This window comes from Toxorhynchites rutilus, chromosome 2, assembly GCF_029784135.1.
Source record: "Toxorhynchites rutilus septentrionalis strain SRP chromosome 2, ASM2978413v1, whole genome shotgun sequence".
NCBI classification, from domain to species: domain Eukaryota; kingdom Metazoa; phylum Arthropoda; class Insecta; order Diptera; family Culicidae; genus Toxorhynchites; species Toxorhynchites rutilus.
The window spans coordinates 201149672-201171590 of record NC_073745.1 but is presented as its reverse complement, the minus strand read 5'-3'; the positions used below and the strand labels follow the sequence as shown (position 1 = coordinate 201171590).

Below are 21919 nucleotides of genomic sequence, written 5' to 3'. Positions count from 1 at the left end.
AAGTGCAATCGGAACGCAGGCAGCAGGGGCGACGAAATAGATGGTGCGGAAGAAAAACTAGCGTTGGTTAGGAAATAACAGCAGGAACACACCCTTCGCTCGTCGTCGCCCGTCACTGATCGTTGATGATCTCGGCAACAACATGAGCATAGGAGATAATAATCCCAAATGCATAATGAAAACAGTGGGAAGTGAAATTTGCGCTTGAACATTTCTCAATAGACGGTTTGTGGTACTGTTGACGCTATGTGGCAAATGAACTAAAAGAAGTTCGAGGAATTTGAGGAGAAGCGATGTGTGTTCATGATAGATGACACTAAATTACAGCCTCATGAACTCGAATGCCTGAGAATACAACTTGAATGCAACGGTTAACGCAAATGGATTCAATTATGAACACGAATTTGCGTATAAGTTATTACAAACTCCGAAAAAAACTCTGGTTGCCTTCGCGTGATGAGAACCAAGAATACAGAAAACACAATCTATCATCGAATTCATAGAATAATTAAACAGATTTCATAATAACAACAGCAAACAAGTATCGACTGAATGAAATATCTCCGTAACACGACTTAGAACATGAGTGTTTGAATACATACTAAATAGAACAAACAATATATGGAATATACTAACTAAAGAAATACGTGACATTGAAGGTAGTTGAAATTTATCTCCTATACTTGTTTTCCATTCACATTGTTGCAAAGTTTTGATAGGAAAACTACGCAAATTCCAACAAGACAGCATAACAGTTCGACTGAAAAGTTCATAAGGTTGACGTCTAGATGGCGCCCTTTGCGAATATCTACTTGACTATCACAAAGCACCATCTTTCAATGGATACGTGTCAAAATTTTATGTATGACAGCAATCGGTCGATTGGTTCGTGAATTACAGCATTAAAAGTGAAGCAACTTTTATTATTGTGAAAAAATGGAAAAATCACATATCAATGAAAACGATGGAAAAATTGCATGAATTGGTCTTCGAATTGCTTCTCCATCCACCGTATTCTCCAAATCTGGTTCCAGCGACTATTTTCGGTTCGCAGACCTGGAGAGAACGCTCGCTGGCAAGAAATTTAAGACCGATGATGAAGTGATTACCGAAACTGAGGCCTATTTTGAGGAAAACCTATAAAAATTGTATCGAAAAGTTGCAAGATCGCTATAATCGCTGTATCACCCACGAAGGCAATTATGTCGAATAATAAAATTGAATTTTTCAAAAAAAAAATGTTTTACTGTGTTACCTTATAAACTTTTCAGCCGAACTGTTACAATTTGAATAGAGTGAATGCAATGTTATACCGCAACTGGAAGTTATTGAAGAAAATATTTACCATTCCAACAGGTGGGACGAAACGATTAATAAAGTTTCAGAGTGCAAAATAAAGTCGGTACAGGTTCACCCCCTTACCTGTACGGATTAAATGTTTATTGTTGCTCCTCGTCTAGCATTTTCAAGATAAAGAACTAGAAGATATTTGCCCATTCTAAATTACTGCAGAGCCAAAATCGAACGGGTTCATTATGTGCACATGCGCCATTTTGCATATGCCGCCTTTGAAAATCTGCCACCACTGTTTAAGAACAATAAAAATTCCAAAAGTCGTGCAGAAGGGATTTATAGCTTCAGAAAGTCACCTTTCAATTTGATGCAAACTTATGCAGGCTGAAAATAGTGCTACTCTCTTTTCACGCTTCACAAATAGAATATAAGTTCATTTCCTTCATTCTTCACACTGAATCGAAATTACCAAATCGTCAAATGAAAATGAAAGGTTTTCAGATCGAATGAAAGTATTTTATTTCGAATGAAAATTTAGTTGGAGCTCGAGCCGTATTCACCGAAACTGATGAAAATGACGATGTGAAAAAATGTTCAGTATGCCAGCAGGCGTAATCAGAGTCTGGCGCAGGTTGTAAGACTAATATGCCTTCATATGCCTCTTTCAATTCCACATTTGGAGAAATTGAATCGATTGAAACTTTCAATTGAATGCAGAAATCGACTTTTCACATGTGGAACCTGACCTATAGCCCATTCAAATGATAATGAATAGGACAGTTTCAATCGTCAAATGAAAACGTTTGCTTTCAAATTCAAAGAAAACGACAGCAGAACGAAAACGAAATTGTAGAATCGATGTTTCTGTATGCCCTAAGCCAAGCTGCGGCACGATCCTTGTCGAGGGATGAGTGATCGGAGGGATTTAATTCCCTGCCGCTAACAGATCCTGTGGGGTACTTCTACCCGTACTGCATAGACCAAAGGTTCACTGAGGCAGCGGACCTTCTTTATCGTGCAATTCGTGGGATGTGAATCAATAATAAAAACAAAACAAATCCAAAAACAGCATCTCTCTGCCGGAAAAAAACTTCATAGACAAAAGTAATGTCACTACAAAAACTTGACCTAAAATGATAGATACAACACAACGTGGAAGAAAAACCTCACCAGGGCTCAAAAGAGGAAGCGGAAGAGCCTGATTGCAGCTGCGGTCCATGTAAGGGAGGCTCGTGAGCAAAGAATGAGTCAGCAATTTTCCGAACCAACGAAACGCTCATGAGGATCCTAACTGCCTAGCATTGATGAAACATCAATCCTCAAAAGGTCGAAACGGAATCTTTGCCCCCGGAACCAAGCGGGGTTGAATACGCAAAGAACGTCCATCCATCCTGCTCATCAAAGTGATGCAAGTACGAAGACCGTCGCTGAAACTGATATCTTATTTAAGAAGATCAGAGTTAGAATTCTCTCGTATTCTGTTCGTTCAAGTCCAGTTTTCTGGTTGTTTCGTGCAAAAATATACTGCCAAATGAATGAAAAAAAATTATATTCTAAAATCTCCTCAGACTAGTGGAGCCAAATTTGTGGTACCACATAAAGCTCAAAGAGAAGTGATCAGGGTTTCTGGTAACAAGACGCTGACTTTAACATCTTGATAAGCGAACTTCCGAAATCCACGAAGATTGACAATCTAGCAGTTTCTGAGCTAAGCGGTACCAATACCGCATATAGTCAATATTATCTTGGATCCTAGGCGAATCCCCAAAAGTACAGGCAAACCAGTTTTTGTGCGTGGGATACGTGACAAAATAATGTACAAAACTCCACCAGTGAAAAGTAGTGTTCGTTAAAGCGTTTAAAAATAAAAACTTTTTCATGCGGTGGATAGGGGCCGCATAAAAAAAAGTTTCCCCTAGAAAATACCTCAAATTCTAATGATTCCGTTCGTGAGAGCACTGTTCAATTTCCTTTTATTTTCCTGTTGTATGTTGTGACATGTTGCGTTTGCGCGTGGCTGTAAGTGTATTGAATTCGATGTGCTTTTAGCTGCATGTGGGAACTTGTTGCTATTAGATCATGTCATGGTCAACATATTGCATTTGATGGAAGGCTGGGAATGAAATTAGGAGTGGTATATTTAGATGTATCAAGCTTTTACTATGTGATACATCAGCATTATGAAACACTGTTAACTACTCTCTGACTGAAACTAGCATTGCTGACGAAATGTTTAGAAATAGTAATTTTTACCAGGACCCTGTTTAATCGTTTTGGCGGAGAAACTGCGTGAAGAAGCCAAAAGTCATTTCCGACTGAATACGGATATAGTCAGTCAGATAGTCAGCTGATTATCCTCAGTTGGCTATGACTATGCCGAGCCCTAATTTTGACTGGAATTCACTCTTTTTTTCACTTTTTATAGATTACTAGCTGTACCATGCCACGCTGTGACACATTGTGGTTGTTTGGTTGAGTTGAATTTTTCAACGACAATTCTAGTTGTGTATGGTTGTTTTGTATATTCTATGATACAATCATAGAATGAATGAATGAGCTCAATCGGTTCCGTACTTTTTTTTAGTTTTTGACGCGTATACAAACGAACAGAACATTTTTATATACAGGTCGGACTCGATTATATCAGTTTCAAAAATTTTCTTTTGCATTTAAATAGGACTTATTTGAAGGAAAAATGTAACCTTTCAACGTCAAGGTGAAATTCAAGTGTCTATTATATAAATATAAATATGACTTATTTCAACGAAAAATTTCAACGTTAGAGTGAAATGCAAGTGGCTATTATGTGTGCAGTGGTGTAAAAATCGTGATTTTTGAAGATTTTGCTTGAATTTTCACCAGGAGTCGATATTGCAGCGAAATTAAGATGGATAGAAGTTGAGTGTCAAAGAACAAATTGTAGAGCGATTAGAGAGCTTTAATTTGATTGATAGAAACAACCATGTTCAATATGACTTTTTAGAATAAAATTTAATAATTACACATTAAAAATAACTAACTTTGAAGTGTGTCCATGTTTGTCCCATAGATGCTTTCTTCTTAGAATTTTGCTAAGGAATATGCGGTCAGAATAATGAGATTTTTCTGCTGTAAAGTGGCTGTTTTGATGCTAGCACAGTGTAGACGCATACATTACAACCGTCTTAATGGTGTTATTCGACTAATTTATACGATTTTATCGAAATAAACATGTATTTTTGTATTACCATAATTGGTACAATTTTAAATCTACGTTCCAACTATCGCATTATCGAAAGCTGCTCTGTTCCTATTATGGTTGTACGAAATCGCTACAAAGCTGAAAAGTAGACCTGCTGTGTTCCTGTTATAGTTTTACGTTGCTATGTTATGGTTGTTATGCTATTATGGTTGTACCTCACATTCTCACGCTGTGCAATTGCATATCATGGGGCGCTTTTGAACGCTAAGTAGTGTAGTGAAATAGCACTATGCGTGTCCGACCGAATCATATTTGTTTGATCCATTCTGTTGAAAATTAAATCTTAGGTTAATGGGTTAATATCCTTTGTCCAGTTCCTGAAGAAAAGCGAAAACTGGATCACAACCCTCACGCCTTCGTGATTCTCCTGTAAACTAGCAGAGAGGCCTAGCACCGAGGAGCAGACCGAGTAGCACATAACAACAGTCTAATCTAGAAACAGTGGCGTCGACTGGGTGGTGCGGAGGGGGCGGACCGCCCCCGGGAGCGCGGTTTTGGGGGCGCAAAATGAACCGAATTTATATGAAGAAATTGGATAAATATGATTGATTACTTTGCTGGCTGGGGGTGAGGGTGCAAATTAAATCTTCCGCCCCGGGTGCGAAAGCTTCACTCGACGCCACTGTCTAGAGATGAAACGAATATTCGGTATACTGACTGTAATATTTGATATCCGGCCGGATACCGGATATTAGAAAAAAAAGCAATAATTTCTCATTAACAGAAGATAAGTCATAACCGAACTTGTAATGCTTATTTCTTCTTTGAATTGTTGGTAATTAAGTGTACCTTCTCTCAGATTATCATCCTTCTTAATTCTTTAAATTTTGAATACAAATAATTGGTTGATGTTCTTTCCATATTGAAATCATGTGGCACAAAATCTGTCTGGAAAACCATGGTTATCGTAAGAGAAACGATCAAAGCAAAAGCAAAAATTGCCGAATAATGAATAATAAATAATGAGTCTTGGATGCGATCTGGCGTAGTGGTAACATCCATGCCTCTCACGCTAAAGGTCACGATTCACGAATTCTCACTCCCGACATTCTTCCAAAAATGGAAGTAAAAGTGACGAACCAGCCAAATGAGTCGAAAGTCACTATAATGCAGATAAAAAAAAAATGAGTCTTGTACAGAATTTATTGGAATTTTCAAAACTGCCTTCTGATTTGGGAATAATCGCATAATTGAAAAAGTGAATTTTTTCCTTCTATCAAAACTTTTTCCTGTAGTAAAATGACCTACAGGAGCGTTCTTGGAATCAAATGAATGCAGATTGATGAGGTCATTGGATTTACTATTGACATGGTTAACTGTGTTAATCTACAAAATCTATAAAAAAAACAGAAAAAATCGATTTTTTTCTTTCCAGTATTGTTATCCACGACACCAACACACAAAAAGATAGAAGCATTCAAGTATTACTTCTCAAAACCTAAAGCTTTAAATGAAGCTTTGAAATGATGTATATGCCATATTCATGCGTTGGTTTTTCACAAAGTTACAACGTTTCTAAAATCACTTAAAAATTTCGACTGGCATAAATCATTTCATAGCATCTTCTCGCCCTACAGTAGTGCATAAATTTATACAAGCTGTATCTTCGATTCACATACCTGGTTACAATATCAGTTAAGTTAAATTCTGTTCGAGATACTCATTCACAGTATTTTAATCAACAACTTGTAACACTTTGAAACCTAGTTCACGCGAAATGAGCCACTGTCAACCATGCAATTTTAAACCAACGTTTTATACAGCCGTTCTCCAACCCAATTATTCTCATACGAATTCACTAATTTTATTGCATGCTGATTTACGATTAGGAAAATTTGTATATACTATTCACAGCCGCCCATTTTCTCTCATCCACTAACGAAGATAACAGTAAAACACGGGAAAGCCTCTCCGGAGAGGCCCTCCCATACGGAGCAGTGTACATTTCGTTCGCAACACCAACCGAACTCTAAAACTATCACTAATAGTGAAATGCAACGACGCTAAATGCAGTCGAACATAAACGTGGTTGGTTGTTGCTATTTTTAAGATACTGCCTGTTCGTCATTCCTGGCCCTCCTGCCTGCCGGTCTGCACAGCAGCCGCATTCACTCCCAAACCTCAACCCCCACCACCCATTTGTTCAAAGTGCTCCAATCTAGCAAAAAGCCACCCAAAGAAGAAAGCAACTGGGTAACCATCCAACAGAGAAAAGCAGATCATCTGGTACGGGATAGGAGCAGCGTTGAGAGCGATGACTCAGAAAACTGTTCCTGCTGAAAACTTTATTTTTAAAGTATGTGCTTTGCAAACATGTCAGCTGTTCAGTATAATAAACTTATTTGATTTGAATATTGATCGAACGTATTGTGCAGTATTCACTCACACCAATATGTAATTCTGTTTGGCATTTCAGTGGAAGCGATGACAACAGTGTGATGAGTACACACGTGAATTATAGTTGTTTGAAACCGAATGTCACGTATTGCTGATTTGCACGAAAAGAGTGAAGTCGATTAAAACTCTGTAGTTTGATTCTTCGAAGTATTTGCTAACAAATTAATTTTGTCCTACATATGTGGTCAGCAAAATAGAGAATACAAACTGATTACGCGGTTTTGTGCACAGTCTAGTGCATTGTATAGACTGCATTTGATCGGATTCACATCGGGTGTGATTCATTCATTTATTTGTTTTTGTTTTGAAGGAAATATGAACCTTCCACAGACATCCTGATCACCAGATTGATACGGGTGGTGTAAGATTCCACTAACTGAAGCGTCGTCATGTTGGATTTTGAAGTTCTGTTCAACAACATCCAGGATGAGCCACCGTATTGAAGTATCGAATTGAAAACGCATGACAGAAGACGCCTCGTGCTTGGCTCAGCCCTATTCAGCATATTTTATCGTAACTTTTTTTACTTTACGATAAGCGTAGTTAACGTGTCTTTTGAAATGAAGTCGGTCGTCAATCATTTTACGCCCCAGTATTTCAGGGCACGTGCCACGACGGGATCCATTAGCGCAATACCACTGCCGATGTCGTTACCAACGGCAACCCTATTTCGCCCAGTCAAACGGAATCAACATGCCAAAAATCACTCGAAATTCTTCATATTACATTTGGTTCTCATCAAAACAAACAGTGCAATAGTATCCAAATGCATGGTTTAGTTTCAAAGCAATGAGTCTGATTTAGATTCCGGGCTCAATACCGCTTCTGAAATCATTTTTTTTTTCCAAAATATATATTTTTATCAAGGCTCATATGGCGTTAGCCTGACGGGGCCGGAGTTCAATATTTTGACAGTTTTTCTTATCATCTATGTTAGTAATATGTAACCGATTACTCGCGGTCGGCTCGAGGTTAGTATTACAAGTGTTCTCGTAATTGGGATGTTGCTGTCTCCAATGCTCTGTACGTGTGCCCGACACGGGATACTTCCTATTGGGATGCAGCTGACCATTAATCAGCACCGCCCCCCTAGTATGTACCCCATATCTAGCGTGGTGCGTCTTCTCGACTCGAGGAATCCAGGATAGAATGGTTACTAGCCGGCGCAATCATCAGCTCGTGTAGAGTTGTCATGAGCGGTACAACCTTTGGCTCTTGTTGAATCATCAGTGGACTGCACAACCTTTGGCCCGTGTATTTGTAAAGAGTGTGTGTATGTATTGCCGCGACTAAGTAAAAGTTTATAGATCGGATAGGAGGGATATGAAACAGGGTCACAACGAAGGAAACATAATTAAACGTTGACATCGGCGTTTCTGAGGAACAGGTATAGATGAAGCAGAAGATCAGGATCACGGCTACCTAAGATATCCCGGACAGGGATATCCGATTGTCTGCCTTGTACTCTCAGTGCTCTAGAGAGCTGAGAGCGAGCAGCATGGAACCGGATACACGACCAGACAACATGCTCGATGTCGTGGTAGCCATCGCCACAATCACAAAGATTGTTTGCTGCGAGCCCAATGCGATAGAGATGCGCGTTTAGGTTGTAGTGATTGGACATGAGCCGAGATATCACGCGAATGAAATCACGACCTACATTCAATCCCTTAAACTAAGCACTCGTCGAAACCTTAGGGATAATCGTATGTAACCAACGACCGAACTCATCTTCACTCCACATGCGCTGTCAACTAACGAGTGTGTCCTGACGAGGAATGTGAAAAAATTCATTATAGGCAATTTGCCTTTCAAAAAGTGTGCCTTCTGAAGCGCCCACCTTAGCTAGCGAGTCCGCTTTCTCATTCCCCGGAATCGAGCAATGAGAGGGAACCCATGCTAAGGTAATCTTGAATAATTTTTCGACCAAAACACTCAATAGATGTCTTATTCTTGTTAGGAAATAAGATGAGCGTTTATCAACTTTCATTGAGCGGATTGCCTCTATTGAGCTGAGACTGTCTGAAAAAATAAAATAATGGTCGATGGACAGTGTTTCAATGATCCCTAGAGCATAGTATATCGCACCCATTTCAGCGACATACACGGAACAAGGATCTTTGAGTTTGAAAGAGGCACTGGCATTTTCATTGAAGATGCCGAAGCCAGTGGACCCGTTTATGTATGAACCGTCAGTAAAGAACATTTTATCAGATCCAACTTTCCCATATTTTTCCGAAAATATCGACGGAATAACATTGGAGCGTAGGTGATCTGGTATTCCATGGATTTTTTGTCGCATGGACAGATCAAAAATGACAGAGGAATTGCAAAAGTATGGGAGGCAAACTTGGTTGGAGATGCCTGGTGAAGGGTGCACGTCGTGGGTAAGGTACTCATGGTATAAAGACATAAAACTAGACTGAGGAGTCAGTTGTAGTAGATTTTCGAAGTTATCAATCACCAATGGATTCATGATCTTGCAACGGATGAGAAATCTGTAGGATAATTCTGTGAACCGAAGAGTAAGCGGGAGTACTCCTGCCAAAACTTCGAGACTCATCGTATGTGTCGAATGCAAACACCCCATGGCTATACGCAAGCAACGATATTGTATCCTCTCCAGCTTGAGAATATGAATCCTGGCAGCTGATCGGAAGCAAAAACTGCCATATTCTAACACTGACAATATCGTTGTTTTGTACAACTGAATGAGGTCTCCTGGATGAGCACCCCACCATGTTCCGGTTATTGTTTGGAGAAAATTGATTCTTTGCTGGCATTTCTGTTTCAAATACGCAATGTGTCTCCCCCAGGTACATTTAGAATCAAAATATACACCCAGGTATTTGAAAAACATAGGGTGTTGGATCGTTTTGCCGGATAGGTAAAGCTGGAATTGGGCGGGTTCGTACTTCCTAGAAAAAACGACCATTTCAGTTTTCTCCGTAGAGAATTCGATACCCAGCTTGAGGGCCCACGTGAACAGATTGTTCATGGTATCTTGCAACGACTTTTGCAGAGCGACGGGATTAGTACCCGTGATAGAAATAACTCCATCGTCTGCAAGTTGTCTCAGCGTGCAGTCTCTAGTTAGACAATCATCCATATCATTGACGTAAAAACTGTACAAGAGGGGGCTTAGGCAGGAGCCTTGCGGTAGGCCCATAAAACTGTAACGAGAAGATTTTGAGTTGCCATGAGAGAAATTCATGTGCTTTTCTGACAGTAAATTGTACAGGAAATTATTCAGAATTGGTGAAAGTCCACGAAGCTTCTCTGAGAGAATTTCCATGGAAACTGAATCAAATGCCCCTTTGATATCGAGGAAAACGGAAGCCATTTGTTCTTTGCGAGCAAATGCGATTTGGATTTCAGAAGATAGCAGCGCGAGACAATCGTTCGTCCCTTTACCTCGGCGGAAGCCAAACTGCGTATTTGACAGCAAATTGTTCGCTTCAACCCACTTGTCCAAACGAATTAGAATCATTTTCTCTAACAATTTACGAATACAGGATAACATTGCAATCGGCCTATACGAGTTGTGATCGCAAGCCGGCTTGTTGGGTTTTCGTATGGCTATCACTCTCACTTGTCTCCAGTCATGCGGGACAATATTCAGCTCCAGAAACTTGTTGAACAAGTTCAGCAAACGCTGTTTTGCCAAGTCGGGAAGATTCTTCAACAAGTTGAATTTAATCGTGTCCGACCCCGGAGCTGAATTGTTACATGAGAGGAGGGCAATTGAGAATTCTACCATCGAAAAATTCTCATAATCGCATTGGAGCGGAATATCGCGTACGACGCTTTGTGCAGGAACAGAATCGGGACAAACCTTCCTTGCAAATTTGAAAATCCAACGGTCAGAGTATTCCTCACTTACATTGGTATGGTTCCAGCCACGCATTCTCCTAGCCGTATTCCAAAGAGTACTCATAGCGGTCTCCCTTGACAAACCATTGACGAATTTCCGCCAATATCCACGCTTTTTTGCTTTAATCAGACCTTTTAGTTTGGCTTCTAGAGCTTGGTACTTTCGAAACCATTCCACTAATCCAGTTTTCCTGAATTTTTTGAAAGCGGATGATTTTTCAAGGTAGAGCTTTGAACACTCCCTGTCCCACCAAAGTGATGGAGGACGACGTCGGAAAGTGGTAGCCGGTACACGTTTCTTTTGAGCTTGAAGTGCGCTATCGTAAATCAAACTTGATATAAAATTATACTCTTCAAGGGGAGGAAGTTCATGCATCGAAATGATTGCTTCAGATATTAATTCTGCAAATTTTCTCCAGTCAATATTCGTGAGGTCATACGCAATATCGACTGACTCACTAGATTTTGATTCATTGGCGATCGATAAAATTATTGGTAGGTGATCACTACCGTGGGGATCTTGGATTACCTTCCATGTGCAATCCAGGGATAATGAAGAAGAGCAGAGAGATATGTCTAGCATGCTTGCCCGTGCAGGAGGGTTGGCTATCCTAGTTGCTTCCCCAGTATTTAAAACTGTCATGTTGAAGTTGTCGCACAGATCATAAATCAACGTGGCACAGTTGTCATCGTAGAGTGACCCCCATTGTGTTCCATGGGAGTTGAAGTCACCTAAGATTAACCGCGGCTCCGGCAATGCCTCGATAGTATCAAAGAACTGATGGCGGCCTACCGTAGTTCTGGGAGGGATATATATCGAAGCAATGCAGAGTTCTTTGCCATTGATTTGTATCTGGCAAGCGACAACTTCAATGCCTGTAATCGATGGGATAGTGACTATAGAAGGAGTGACGTTTTTTGATCCCCAATAGTACGCCACCAAACGAGTCGTTACGATCTAGGCGAATAATGTTGAAATCGTGAAAATTCAGCTCGTCGGCTGAACAAAGCCATGTTTCACAGAGAGAAAATACATCACAGTTAGAACTGTGAACTAAAAATTTAAATTGGTCTAGTTTAGGGATGATGCTTCTGCAATTCCACTGTATGACAGTGGTCAAATCCTTGACCTCTTGCGCTGAATTAGGCATCGAGGGAAATGAACGCTGCTAAAAAGCCACATTTTTCTTTCAAAAATGTTCTCACAACCGGAAGCAAACATAATACTATGCTTTTAAGAGGATCATTTATATTTAAAGCATTTAAAATGTTATCCACAAGGTCTGAAAGCGCAAGCAGGCCAGGTAGTGGCTGTTGCTTCGACCGCGAAAATGGAACAGACGTGTTTGTTGTTGTTCCGGGAAGTGCTGAGGACCCCTGGTTGGTAGCATGACCACGTAAACCGGGAGGTACTTGCTTCGGCCTATTCTCAGCACGTTCAGTTCGAGGCTTCATTCCAACTTGGGAAGTTTCGGTATTATTTCTGGGGAGTGATGGAAAAGAAGTAATTTTTCTTTTCCTGATGGCACCCTGCGATGTACCGGAACATCCGGCATTGGGAGCGTCAGCAACAGGCTCGTCGTTCTGCAGAATGGAGTAGGGATTGTCCTGTGTCGTTGGCACGGAACTCTTAAGCATTTCTGCAAAAGTCCGCTTGGAACGTTCCGTTAAGGAACGCTTGAGTTTTTCCCCTCGTTGTATGTACACCGGGCATTGAGTAAAATCATGAGGAGTCCCGCCGCAATGAAGACACTTGTGCTCTTTCGCGCAAGGATTCTCATCATGGCTCTCTCCACAATCTGCGCAACGTTTTTTATTGCAACAATAGGCGGCCGTGTGAACGAGTTGCATACATTTGTTGCATTTCATTACCCGGGGTACAAACAACCGAACAGGTAAACGAAGTGCCACTATTGCAACGTAATTTGGAAGGGCGGAACCCTCAAAAGTCACACGAAAAGAGTTTGTCCGATTGAGAATTCTTTTGTCATTTTTATGTGACACAGATTTCAGTCGATCGCATGCAAGAATCTTCACAGTTTTTAGTGTGGAGTTCTTGAAGCGACCGACACCATCGATTATCTCTTTTCGGGTCAAACCCTTTTCGGTTATTACGCCGTCTATTTCGACGTTGCAACAGGGTACGTATACACGATACTCAATCGCAAAGAGGTCGCAGCGCGTTATTTTGTTCGCTTGGGTCCTGCTTGAGACGACAACTCGTAGTTTGTCTGGCCCCATCCGTGTAATTTCGGTAACGTCAGAAAAATGTTGAGTTAGTTCCTTCGAGATGCGAATGACATTGAGAGGTTTGGATTTTCGTCTAAAGTACACAATGAATGGGCCTTTGGAGCCTTCAGGGTATTCTTTAGGACGAAAATCCTGTTTCTCGTCGATTTCCTCATCTTCGGAACTATCAACTTCGTAAACAGAATTTTCTACCTCAATTTCTGCTTCATCCTCCTGCTCTTCAGGAGGAGGTTCGGTATCAGAAATATTCAATTGCGTCAACGGGGGGTCCTTTCCGCCCTCAGCCATATTAGAAAAATCGACCAACTGTTCGATATGAACAGAATATAATAATTATCAAAATTAATAAGTAAAAAAAATATTATAAGGTTATGCTGCGGATAATATTTATATTAATTTATTTTATTTATATAAAATTCTAAAATGAAAAAAAGTTCCAATAAAATTTCAACGGTAATGTAACCAAGAAAAAATAGACACCCCTAATGCCAACATTTGCCGATTTGGTAAACACACAGATGAACAATGGTGTAAATCGAGCACAGATGGTAGAAGGAATGATAGGAGGACAAAAGAAAAATAAACTTATACTTGCCGCTGCTGTGTGGCGTGTGTGATGAATCTGTCTGAATTGTATCCTCTGCGTCTCGGTCGCGCACTACTTTGAGCTTCGCTCTACTCGCAAGCGCAACCGATAAAAAAACACAGTCTGATTCGATGTCAAGGTTTTGTCGTTGTCCAGTTGTAATTGAACAAGTTTGGAATGACCTGATACAAAACGAAATTTTTATACTAACAACAGGCCAAGTTAAATCAGATCTATAGATACGGTACTGACTGTAGCAAAACAAATATATGACCTCTCTGAGCGAAACAAATAAAATTCTGGGATGCCATATGTTTTTTCTCAAATATATGCGATATAAATATGAAATATTTGTAAAAATGTGCTAATGTCTGACATACTGGCCAGCTTCGTTTTTTCATATGGAATCAATAATGTTTTGTCACTATTTTAAACAGCCTGCAGCATTAATAAAAGGTTGTGACAAAAGTTATATGTCTGCAAATTCGTGAACATATGTGTGAATGTGGCATCTCTGATCAGATTTGGCAACCAGCAGAATGAACGCCTTGTCACTTGCTGTTCATTCTCTCACATACATAAAATGAACCTCTCACGGCATCCGATACGACTGTAGGAATAGAATGAAGAGAGTTGCGTGATGGTGATGTGACAACTGTCATCTCACCTCACACGCCGCGTAGAATCAGGCCGTATGTCAAGTCGCTGTCCTATCCCAACAAGCCATCCACTCTAGAAGAGCTCAGAGACAACATCCAAAGCAAAATTGTTGAGTTGAACTACAACCAGCATAAATTTGAACTCAATATCTTAAAAAAACATGTGTTTTATTAAAAAAAGTTGACAAGTCCCTAATGAAAGACCCATTATTATCGCATCGTTTTGGTTATTAAAATGATCAAGTTTTCTCCCCAGTTTTGAAGCAAACGACACTACGAACCGTGCTAACATTCGTGACTTGGACAGGCTCGTGGATATAAAGACAGCCTATCTTTACGAAGAGATACAGAAGCAAAAAAAAAGTAAGTTTCCATCGTTGAATCTCTCTGGCAGGTTTTTAACCAGATGCTTTGTCAAGAGCATGCAGAAAAGTGTTGATGTTGAATTCGGACACATCAAGTTTTTTCTGGCATTCAAGTAAAAATGGAAGTAAGCCAGATGTATTGAGCCGAAGGTTATACATTTTGAGGGATTCTTCAGAAATTCAACATGCAGAATTGTAAACCTTCGAATCTTCCTGTGTCGAGCGGCTTACCGCAGCAAAAGGGGGATAGGGTAAGACTCAAACTTACTCAGCAGTGCCAAAATCTCATCGGAGCTTGGCTTTATTTAACCGTCAATACACGCCCTGATATATCTGTTGCGACATCTATTCTCGGACGAGGTATTACGAAAGCAACCGAGGCCGACTAGACCGAATGCAAGAAAATTTTAGGTTTAGGTTTTAGGTAAAGATCGCAATCTAACACATCTTTTTTGCATATTTAACCTAGATGGTGGATTAATAACATGGAACTGCAGGAAACAAACTTCAGTAGCACTTTCTAGTTGTGAAGCTTAATATGTTTCATTGGCTGATTATCTCCAATGCAGCTGGAACTCCAGTGGCTATGGAAACCGTTTATTGACCTTGATGCAACTATTAACCCTTTCGTTACGAGTGTCGTCTATAGACGACATCCGCGCGACGAGCTGTGTGTACGAGCGTCGTCTTTAGACGACATGAAATTCATACTGTTCTTCGATCGCACCAGCGCGATGTGCATACTTTTCGGCGCAATGCTCCATATAGGGGTAGCATAATGGGTGTTCAATAAAAAATGAGAATATCTTCAGTGATATAGGGTAAGTGTACCAATTATGGAGGACATATGTCACCAACTTGCAGAAATTGGCGAATAAATACTCTATTTTAGTTGAAAAGTATACAAAAGTATACTTTTTCTGGCAGTTTGAAATCTATTTTTGAAGATTCTCACTGATATTTCGATGATTAATTGACTAAATTGTATAAAAACATGTTTGAAAATGCCACTTCCATGTACCCATTATGGTAAAGGGTGTGTCACATCAAATTGCATCACGGAAAAAACGCTGTAGAAATTCAATTTTTAGGATTTATATCTTCAGCTTTCGCTTATAATCAGATAAGAGTGTATAGATCACGTTGGCCATGCTTCACTGTCAATTTTTCGTAAATTTGGAAAAATGTCGTCGAACGAAAAAGAGCGTCGTGAATTAATCCTGCGCACTCATTTCGAGAATCCGGAGTTGTCACATCGGGACATCGGTAAGATGCTGGGAATCGTCCAATCCACGGTCAGCAGAGTACTAAAACGATATTTCGAGAACCTAACCATCGACCGGAAGGTGAAGAACGGCAAAAATGGATGCTCCGTCAGTGAAAAAGATCACAAGCGCGTAGTTAAGCAGTTTAGACGTGATCCGAGAAGTTCGGTCCGGGATGTCGCCAATAAGCTGAATTTGTCAAGTTCATTCGTCCAGCGGACCAAGCAGCGGGAGGGCCTGCGTACATACAAGGTTCAGAAGGCTCCTAACCGCGACGAAAGGCAAAACATGGTGGGGAAGACGCGAGCCCGGAAGCTGTACACCGAAATGCTGACGAAGCCGCATTGCCTGGTAATGGACGACGAAACCTACGTCAAAGCGGACTTTCGTCAGCTGCCAGGCCTGTTGTTCTTCTCCGCAGAGGACAAATTCAGCGTTCCGGAGGAGATTCGCAAGCAGAAACTATCCAAGTTTGCCAAAAAGTACATGGTGTGGCAAGCGATCTGCTCTTGCGGAAAGCGGAGCGCCCCCTTCGTGATGACCGGCACGGTTAACGGGCAGGTTTACCTTAAGGAGTGCCTACAGAAGCGCTTACTACCACTATTGAAGCAGCACGAGGGCCCGACCATCTTCTGGCCGGATATCGCTTCGTGCCACTATTCAAAGAACGTGTTGGAGTGGTACGAAGCCAACGGGGTGACCTTCGTGCCAAAGGAAATGAACCCGCCCAACGCACCGGAGCTTCGCCCAATATTTCTCTATTATGAAGCAGGCCCTCCGAAAGAACCCAAAAGTTGTCAAATCGGAGGCGGACTTCAAGAGAAAATGGATTTCTGTTCAAAAAAAAACTACAACCTGACGTTGTACAGAACCTTATGGACGGGGTAAAGAGGAAGGTGCGAGCATACGGGCTTGGGCTCGAAGTATGAATAAAAAGAAAATGCCAAAAGTTGTTTAATAGTTTTTATTTTACTGTCTAAAATTTTCAAAAGGATCGGTCTACTGGGCGAATTTCTACAGCGTTTTTCCGTGATGCAATTTGATGTGACACACCCTTTAATAGTGTTCCTGGAGTTTCGTAAAAAGTGTACCTATTATGGTAATAGTCAGTGTCACATGGAAAAAGTGTTAATAGGATTCAAAAATATTTTTAAAATAAATCTATGCCTCTAAATCTTATTCTTAGTATGAAATACTATGTCGTTAATTTTACACTCGACAAAACTTATGGGAACGGTGCACGATGTCAATATTTTTAAGTGATTTTTGAAATGCTCTAACTTCGTGAAAAACCAGCGCATGAAGATGGGATATACATCATTTTAAAGCTTCAAGTTTTGAAATGTAATACTTGAATGCTTCAATTTTTTGTGTGTAGGTGTAGTGGATGACAATACTGGAAAGAAAACAAAACGTTTTTTTCTGTTTTTTTAAGATTTTGTAAATTAACACAATGTTTTATTAACCAAGCAATCCAATCAACATTATCAATCAGCATTCATTTGATTCCGAGAACGCTCCTGTAGGTCATTTCACTACAGGAAAAAGTTATGATAGAATGAAAAATTTTCCTTTTTCCATTATTTGGCATTTTTTGTATAATTTTTGCTTTTGCTTTGATCGATTCTCTTAACTAACTCTCTGACACGATAACCATGGCCATCCAAACAGATTTTGTGCCACATAATTTCAATATACCAAGAACGTCAACCAATTTAAAAAAAGCTAAAATTAAAAAAAGAACTTTCGGGATGATAATCTGGGAGAGGATACACTCAATTAACTACAAATCAAAAAAAAAATAACAATCATTACAAGTTCCGGTTATGATTTATCATCTGTTAATGAGAAATTGTTGTTTTTTTTTTCTATTATCCGGTATCTGGCCGGATACCAAATATTGACCGGATAGACAGACAGACCGGATATCCGTGTCATCTGTAGATTAGACTGTTATGTGCTTCCTGGTTGTAAAATAACTGCCTGCTCCTCGTTACTAGGCCTCTCTGCTAGCTGACAGGAGAATCACAAAGGTGTGAGGGTGCAGTTTTCGCTTCTCTTCAGGAACTGAACAAAGGATATTAACACATTCACCTAAGTTTAAATTTTCAACAGAGTGGATTAAACAAATATGCTTCGGTCGGACACGCATAGTGCTATTTCACAACACCAAATGTGGTCTACTGTAAACTTTTTTTTCTTGATTTTCACGCGTTTCGAAGAACCGTACAACGCGCTCGCGGAGTGCTTGTTGTTTCGACGCCATCTTTGATCGAACCGGCAGCACCCGAGTGAAAAGCAAAGAGCAACCCGATTCCAGGGAGCCGAGAAGGTAATTCTCTTGGCGAGAAAAAAATACGCTCTTGTTTTACTTGTTTTTACAAAAAGGTTTTGAAAGCATTCTCATTTTTAATTGAACACCCGTTATACAATTTCAATCATTGTTTACATCCGATCGTAAGAAGCATGCGCTACTACATTTAATCGGAATGTCTTCTGATTCGGATTGGGACCCGGACATGACCACGAAATATAAGACCCAATTCACGTTCAAGATTTTTCAGTCACTTGCAAATAACATGTTTCATTTACATGGAATACATGTTTGATACAGAAAATATGATAGAATGATGTCAACTGAAATCGGATCCCTTCCACGAGTTTTACCCTTACCCCTTTGCTTGATTAGTTCTCGTGTTATGCAGAAATTTGTGTTTCATTTGTACAGCAGACCCCCTCCCCCTCTCTAAAGGGATTTTGCAATAAAGAACAAAACTACCACATTTCAAAGAAATCTGAGAAGCACTATATTGGTTTGGTATGGAATGGCTGTATATAGTCATAGTCGAAGTCAGTCAATAAAGTAATATATTTTTTAATCATTTCAAACTACAATGAAAAAAAAACAAGAGTGATTCAGTTCTGATCATAGAAATGAGATGCGTTAACGAAAAAGTTACACTTATATATTTTCCAATGCATGCTTATGTCATTCAGTAACTTCGTTCGTTTTCAGTCATTTTGCAAGTGTTGGGTATACGGCAAGATGATTTTGTGTGCTGAGGATCAAGATCCCAGGCTCATTCAAGGACCTCAAAGCAGATCTGCTTACTTGTGTCTCTCGTTGAGGGCACAAGGCAGGCAATCGGATATTCCCGTCCGGGATATCTTAGGTAGCCATGAACCTGATCTTCTGCTACATCTATACTTGTTCCTCAGAAACGCCGGTGCTGTATCCCTGTGTGTGTGTGTGTGTGTGTGTGTGTGTGTGTGTTGGAAACTACTGAACCGATCGGCGTGAAAATTTGTATGTAGGGGTTTTTGGGACCAGGGATGGCTTTTATGATAGTTTGAGATGAACTAATTTATTTTAGCTCAGTAGTTCAAAAGTTATGAATTTTCGAAAAACGTCATTTTTGAATAAAAGGGGAAAAATGATTTTCCGAACCATCGGTAAACTTTGAAAAATTATATCTTAAAAACGTAAAAATAGCATCTCTGATATATGTTGTGTAAAAAATCCTCAGCTTTCAAGAAAAAATGTAAAAAAAATTGAATTCGTTTTATGTGAGTGTTCATTATTTCTTATTCATTGGGCGCATTTTGTTTTTGTTTTAAGTCATTTTTGGGAAAAAACGGATAAAAAAAAATTTTTCGGACCACTCTAAAATGGAAAATAATAAAGGAAAAAAAATAAAATGGAAATGGGGACCCTAATAAAAAAAATAGAAAAATATGGGTCTAATGTTTTGCGATAAAGAACAACATGACCAATTTTGACGAAAATCTGAGAGCCACTATATCGATTTGGCATGGAATGGCTATATAATAATATCTGTGGTCCATTAATTTGAAACGCTACATAATTTTTGGTGACAATAGCCAAATATAATGACATTGCAAATCAATAACTAACAACAAAGTGGATGTGATTTCAATGCAATCGGTTGTCTCAGTAAATAAAGTCTGAGACACCAGTTCATAATTATTTTAACATTGTGGTAAATTCAAGTTAAAAACAGGAACTTTTTTCTAAGATGTAATTTACCGATCAATCATATTTTTCATCCATGAGTTCGGCTTTTGCTGATATTCCTTACTATTGGAACAAATTTTTTTTCGTATTTTAAGAACTCCGTGAAATGTATGTGACTGAGGTATGAAAATAAACTTTTAACCATGCCAGTAAACCAATTTTTGTAGATGAAGAAAGATCCGTCATTCATGTCTTATCCTTAACGTTCCGTATATTTATATGTTTTGAATGATCTGCCGTATTTCGAATGCTAGAATCTTCGTATTGAGAACGCTATATGCTTGCACTGGTCATATAGTATTTATAAATATTCATCTTCCGGTCGTTTTCATTCCCAATCCTAGTATCGATCTATGTGATAATTAGTCTAGTAAATCAAGCTATCGGTGATGAATCATCGAAAAAAACATAACTCTATTGCTCAGTCCACGCACTTCAATGGCAAAATACATTGCTGAATATAAAACATTACTTGCCAAACACAGCAAACGCTGTTTTCACTGGTGCCAAATTGACTGCAGGCTGTCCTTTCGAACCGGATAAAGTTTGCGCAAGTAAAATTGTGTCATACGAACCCAGCTATCTGATATTTGGTGCTACCACCACAAATAAATCGTGAATTTAGTTGTTATTGTTATTGCTGGAACGGCAGAGGTTTCGAAAAGTGGTAGCTCGAGTCATAATCAAACTTGTCAGGATTATACGAAAAGTGGTAGCTCGAGTCATAATCAAACTTGTCAGGATTATAGGTTTTTTTTAATCGCCAATTGCTATGATGCAATCACTGCAATTACATACATTCCTTAAGGTATGTTCTGCGGGTTTTTCATCGGAATAATCAGTGGCGTTTCTTCCTTCTCTACCTTTTACACACTAAGCGAAACGGTTCTCACTTTTTCCGGTGGTTTTAGAAGAATAACGATCTGGAATAATTGCTCATAACATACACTAACTGGTGCAATGCTTCACAGGAGTACATAGCCACCGAACAAAACAGTTACCTGGATAAACCACGACAAAAATAAAACAAAAACTAGCGAGACGAGACTTCTGTGTGACGGTTTTTTCTTTTCTTCTTTCTTCTAGCCTTTTCACTTGATATTTTCTCACTCTAACACGCACTGCTGCTCCATTGCTTCATATATTTTTAAATTAGAAAAAGGGCTGTAAAGGCGAGCGATTTTTTTCTATTTTGACGAATGCAAAAAGGCTGGTTACTATCCCGTTTCACTGCACACGAATCACTGCACTGCCTACTACACATGGCGGAGATTCAAAAACTCCGTGAAGTAAAGGAATTTTCTCTTTTTTCACCATATTCCTGAATGAAGCAAACTGTGTAGAAACCGAAATCCATGCAAGGGGTGCGGTTTCTTCGTGAATTTTTTTCTTCGCGATCATTCGCACTATTGTAAATTTCCGTTCTTCAACATAAACTGCAATACGAAAATTACATTTATGTAGAATCGACACCCATCTGACTATTTCGTGCATTCACAACTGCAGCAGCAAACATTTACGCCTCAAAATGGTATATACCCACAGCAAAAATGCGAACTGTTATCCGTTTCGTGAATGTTTTCGAAGTAACTGGATACGCGATATACTAGCTGTTATCAGTTTAACAATGGCTAAAAATAATAATTACGTGAAATAACAGCCTGCACAAGCAACTCTACATTACAAACTAAAATGAAGAATGAAGCATATCGTACAACTCGAAGACTGCCAAACGTGTTTGACAACTGCGATATGAGCAAGCAGTACTAGAGCTATCGATACAGAGCTGCCAAATCTTATCATAGAAGTGCTTTTTACATGCTGTAATCACTGTAGTTTTGTCAAGTGTATGGCACGATTCTCGCTATCTCACTCTACCTACCGTCACCGTCTATCTCACTATCAGGCTAGGCGCCAATTGGGAAGCGTATAGCGCTCGTAAGCGAGCACGAGA

General features: G+C 39.6%; 1 protein-coding gene across 6 annotated transcripts in view; it reads right to left on the bottom strand.

Annotated features, from left to right (window-relative positions):
- The window catches only part of LOC129765901 (uncharacterized), a 65877-nt gene extending 44184 nt beyond the window's left edge, over positions 1–21693 (bottom strand). For 2 of the 6 annotated variants that reach the window (XM_055766340.1, XM_055766346.1), the window contains exon 1: positions 21509–21674. The gene's annotated coding sequence lies outside the window, so the exon portion shown is untranslated. Of the gene's footprint in view, positions 1–6153; positions 6465–20966; positions 21211–21508 lie in introns of those variants that run through there. The other 4 variants (XM_055766341.1, XM_055766347.1, XM_055766345.1 and 1 more) reach the window with 4 other exon arrangements.
- Positions 21694–21919: the final 226 nt, after the last annotated feature.